Source organism: Triticum aestivum, chromosome 3A (assembly GCF_018294505.1).
Source record: "Triticum aestivum cultivar Chinese Spring chromosome 3A, IWGSC CS RefSeq v2.1, whole genome shotgun sequence".
NCBI classification, from domain to species: domain Eukaryota; kingdom Viridiplantae; phylum Streptophyta; class Magnoliopsida; order Poales; family Poaceae; genus Triticum; species Triticum aestivum.
In genome coordinates, this window is record NC_057800.1 from 16,512,210 (window position 1) to 16,517,928 (window position 5,719).

General features: G+C 47.1%; 1 pseudogene; it reads right to left on the minus strand.

The window, feature by feature from the left end:
* Positions 1-1,533: 1,533 nt before the first annotated feature.
* LOC123057592 (probable ubiquitin-conjugating enzyme E2 23) lies at positions 1,534-5,430 on the minus strand (annotated as a pseudogene).
* Between the last annotated feature and the right edge of the window lie 289 nt (positions 5,431-5,719).

Here is a 5,719-nt window from a genome sequence, read left to right on the forward strand (position 1 = left end):
CCTAGAAATGGAGCGCGTAGAAGCACTTCAAGAGGAAATAGCGGGATTTTTGCTCGACCATGTCATAAATCCGAAGGGAGAATACTATTACCCGCTACCGTCACCATCGACCAGGTCATGAACCACTTCCAATTGTCATCGTGCTCCGAAGGCACCAATTAAGCTGATGCCACTGGCTCCGAAGGCAACATGCATATGTAGGAGAAATTATATATAGCTATACATGTGTGTATGTGTAAATTAATATGGTGGTTTGTGAGACATTGATGATATATATATGATTGGTTCTACTAGAAATTATATATATGCATAACGTGTACAATGTGTAGTATCGTAAAATACCAGCAAACGAAAAAGAATTAAAATGGAAAACACAAAATTAAATGAAAAAGAAATCATAAAACCAAAAACCCCCCAAACATTTTAGTACCGGTTTGTGTTACCAGGTACTAAAGGGCTCCCGGCCCCCGGAGCTGGCTTGTGCCACGTGGTTGCCCTTTAGCACCGGTTGATGCTGAACCGGTACTAAAGGGGGGGAGGGGCACTAAAGGGCCTTACGAACCGGTGCTATTGCCCGGTTCTGCACTAGTGGGTTCACTTAATTAATCAGACGGTCACAGTCCATTGCATCCGGTGGTGGACGAGGCGGTTTAAAATTGGCTGGCATCAGTCGGCTTACGCGTAGCAGGCGCCTAATATAATATATTAATCCAGTTTCTAGGTTCTCGAAGCAAGTTTTATCCAAACACTCAATCCGGTCTTTTGTTACAGAAACATGACAAATCTGGTTTTCCGAAAATAATGAACATGGTTTGGAATTTTGTATATATGTGATGGACGTGGCACCGTTGTTTTCCATTCAAGATCTACATGAGTAACTTCCCTGTCTTTTATGTTATGTTTATATTTTTCTTAGGAAAATTTTCTGCTGTTGATCCTACAGTACGTACTCTCATGGGCGGAGCCACATTAGAACATGTATACCCATTAATTTTGGCTCTCACTCTGTAAAGACATATATGCAGGCTTAGTGAGAGTATTTAGCACACACAGTGCTAGCTCAGTTTAATTAACTATGATAATGCTGATCTTGAACTTTGTACACCCATTCCTGCCATGTTAAAAATTCATATTATACATCTACAGTTTTAGGCATTTTTGTATTTTTCTTCAACGTGGACGGGTGCGGCAACGCGCGCCTATATGTTCTAGTCAGCACTATATAAGGGGTACATAAATGGTCTTCTGCCACTGTCCGGAAATGCATGCTTAATATGCTCTCTAACCGGCTTTAGGACATCTTGGTCTATTATTGGTAGATTAGCATGAGCATGCATGTTCTAAGCCATTTCGATGAGCACTATATATATGTAGATTCTTTTTTTTTTCTGAAATAGATATTGTACTGATGTATCACAATGACAAATATACACCCAGCCTTTACATATGTTGATAGATAAATGATTACTCTATGATAATATCTCTGAGAGAGAGAGAGAGAGAGAGAGAGAGAGAGAGAGAGAGAGAGGAAATAAAGCAAAAAGGAGTATGTAATTGTTGTAGAACAAGAATGTGCATGATTATCACAACACCACCAGGATCACAAAATATCCTATACCCTCAACTACACTGTCTAGTGAGTGGTGCTCAGAGCACATGGCAACTTGATTTGCAGCTACTGGAACTCTTCACACCCCTCGGCGCCGATCTCGGTGAAGGCCGCCACGAGGCTTGGCATCACGTTTGTGAGTGCAAGCCTTAACCCAGCCGAGCACGGCCGCTTCCTAGTCGCTTCAGTGGCATCGGCATCGTCGGCAGCATTTCCCTGAAGCCACACATTGTATGTCCTAAGCACAAATTTTCCCCGATGGTGGAAGTGTTCCTTGACGAATTCGTCAAATCCCGAGGTGGCCGACGTAAAAGGTGTTGCATGCTCCGGAGGGTTAGTAGGTAAGCATTCTCATTGTAGGGCAGCGCATTGCGGTGGCCCTCTGGTTTGCCAACCAATGTCTCATAGCCGGCCTCATTGTAGTGTGGTTGGTCATTAAGGACGAGGCCCTGGATTGAGACAACGACTTGGAGCAGGCTTGAAGTTGCCGACGACCATACCTCAGTGTCCTCGCCACCGAATGTGTTTAGCAAGCTGAGGCACACTGTACCAGACTCGTAGAGGTTGGGATTGATGCGTAGGCCAAAAGAGTGGTAGTACACTTGCGGTGGGGCATCCGGGTACGATGGAGGTAGCTGCAAATCGAAGAAGAAGAGGCCATGATGGTATGGTGTCCCACTCGCGCCCACCATCACCACACGAAGTAGATCCATGCGGTCCTCGAACGCTCAGACGTAAATGGTATCTGCATATTAAATAGTTGTCTACTAAATTTTGTAGATACATGGACCGTGTGTATTTTGAGGTGCACTCGCATACCTGGTAAGCCGTTCTCCAGAATTTTCCATTCTTTTTGCACTGTTTTGGCCCAACTCTTCCCACGACTAGCGCCCTGCATTTCCTGAAAAAGAGAGCATTCATTGAAGTTCAATATTTTGTAAAATTCGTCTTACTATGACTTGTAACATGTTGTGTGGTCATTTACTTAATTTTAAGTCAAAGGGATCCAATTTTATTTTGCAGTAAAAAGTGAATGCCATAGTTAAGCTGCAGATGGATTCCAAGGTTAGACAAACCATATTGTGCATGCAAACTTTCTTTACTCTAACCTTAACTACCTCCCGTTCTTCATCATTTTCTCTAACAGAAATATAATTACCTTGTCCGTACTGTCAAGGTAGTGGTGATCCAAAGGGCTATTCTGCAGTACATCAAAACATGGAAAGCAGAACGGTTCGTCGCAGAAAGAGGTAGCATCTGCATCCTTCATTCCCTTGGCAAAACCATGGCTGGTCACATCTACGCCAGCATCGCTGGTCCCCATTGCAGCACCATCGATACTATCATCATTTGTGTGTGCGGGAAACTCTGAGCTTGGTAAGGACGACGACCAGGGCCACCAGTTCATCAAGTGTCCTTTACCTCGAGCCACCACGTCGCTGGTCAATTGGAGGAAAGACTGGAATGAAAAACCTAAAAGGCTTGTCCTCGTCATTGCCAGGTTGACACCATCGACATCGTTATCTAGATTCTGAAGATTGATATCCTAAAATTAGATAACACATGAGGTGAATCCATCCATATAATAATTTATATCATAGTATAAATAGTACTTTGGTGCCTGCGAGGAGAAACCAAAATAGTCCCCTCACCTCATTGTTTGTCAAAGTGGATAATGTTAGAAAGATAGATTAGATATATACCGTGTTGGCAGCAGCCGGTTCTTCAGGTGCATCATCAGTGCCATCGTCCTCTACCCAGTCGCCCATTTCAAGCCATAGCTCTATGTAGTGCTCGTCCTTGACGACGGCGATCTCATGGGGCAATACCTACATCACGCCCACACAAATCAAGAATGGCTAATGAGTTGTGTAGAGAATTGTAACATACAGGAAGTAGTTGTAGTTGCAAGGAAAGGTATTAGAAGCTATCCATGTATCGTTGACATGCTACCATCACCCCAGTTGACTTGGACGTGCCCATTAGGAAGTTCAACTACACGCCCCACCCACGAAAGATCAGCATCAATGCCATTATTCTTCTTGTTTCCTTGTAACAATGGTGTGCTTTCACCGTTGTCGGTTGATCCTGATGGTAGGAGACGAATGACTATATCTCCGTAGTAAGCAGAGTGGCTAGAGTCTATCTTTAGGTCGTAAGCACTGATGGTGTCATCGCACTCCACCTCCTTAACCTCGTCAGGGTGCCTTGTCATCTTGAACCATGACACACAAACCATCTGGTCCTGATACTGCAGGCTTTTGACGATGCCCACACGCTCCATTGGTCTAGTTCCAGGAGCAGCATTGTCATTATTCACACTAGTAGTTTTCATGTCATCAGGATCACCAGTAGCATCAACATCAGCAATAATAGGAAGAACGTTTGCGACAACATGCTGTCCCGGGAACAACTCTTGCTCATTCATGATCCCAAAGGGGACAAGGGTTGTTGAAGGTCTACCATGCTGACGTGTGCCGTCCTGCCACAACACGTCGACGGTGGTGCACGTGTTGGCGACGACCATGGGAAACTCCACCTCTACATGTCTCATTGCTTGCAGGTGCTTGCCCCATCTGTGTCCCTCAAAGCGGACCTTCCTTAGCTGCTTCCGATAAAACCTCGCATCTTTTTGCTTCGTGGGCGGTACCACCTGCTGGGAGGTTGATGCTTCACACTCGTCTTGATTGTCTTGTGAACATGCACTGTATTGCTCCTCCTCTTCCTCCTCCTCCTCCTCCTCCTTCTCCTCCTCCTCCTTATTATCATCATCATCATTGTGTTGATCAGGAGCAGAAGTTGCATCCCCTTCGGTGGAACTAGTTTCAAGAAAAAAACAGCGGTCAGCAAGCCCCCAGCAGCAATTGTACGAGGCGCAGAAGAATGTTAGATCGTCTGGGTTCTGGTAGGCCGGAGGAGCGGATGCCTCCACTAGCTCCATGTCGGTGCCACAATGCATCGATGCAACCCAGTAGACGAGGACGCCAGACGTCTCCACCTTCATGATGGTTCCTATTTCTCGTCGAGGATGCCAATAGCCATTAAGCCACCGCGCCGCCTTGAAGACTGAACAAGCATCCGACCCGATGACGTGTTGCCCCTGGTGGAATCGACTGTTCATTTGTTGGCGATGCATGCTCACCATCGTGTAGCTGTCAGTCACTCTTTCCAGGTTCTTGGACACGGCCTCCGCGTCGGTGACCCTGCAGATTGCTCCATCCTCAAACAACACATCAATGTCGATATACACCTCCACGACCCGGCCGAGCCACGGACCGGACACGACAAAGTCCCCGAGGTTGAGGCTCCTGACTCGCCGCAGGCTAGACGGGGACACTCCCTTGATGATCTTGGTCGCCATGCCGTTGTTGTCGAGCTTGGCCAGGTTGAGCAGGGTGTTGACGCCGGTGACGACGCCGAGCTGGCCTTCCATGTCGGACGCGGACGCGACCACCTGTCCGGGGTACAGGTGGCTCCTGTCCATCACCTTGATGTCGCTGACGCTCTTACGCACAATACAGTCATCGATGCGCAGGAGCTTGAACTTGTCGACGGGGAGATAGACGTTGCCCACCTTGGCCTCCGGGAGAACGAGGCCACGGTCGAGGACCATGCGCCCGAAACTCACGAGGTCGAGACGGTAAATATTTGGAGATGGAGCCGCAGGGACGACGTCCATCGTAACCGACTTTAATTTCCGTCGAGAGCACGCGCGCCGGAGGATTTGCTAGAGCTGATCGATCTCGCACACGAGGGAACGGAAGCTGTACGTAGATATATCTATATAGTATATGCCCCTGTCCTGAGTTCTAGCCTAATACGGATGAGGCTTTTGTTCCTTTCTTTTTATACAATATAAAAGCAATAGTACAATTTTTTTTTCTTTTGAAAAGGAAAGATCATATAGGCGTCTCGGAAGCAAGCGTTGGTCTGATGGTCTCCTCGTTCCCCGATCAAAAATCCCAGCGCCCCACCCCAGGGCGACGTGCACCACGATCTCATCGCAAGGTATAGAATGGGAGAGGGAGGTGGTCGTCCGTCGTCGCTTCATGGCTGCATGCGGCATGACAGCAACTCCGCGGCGACCCAAATGGTACGCACGTGTTGGTA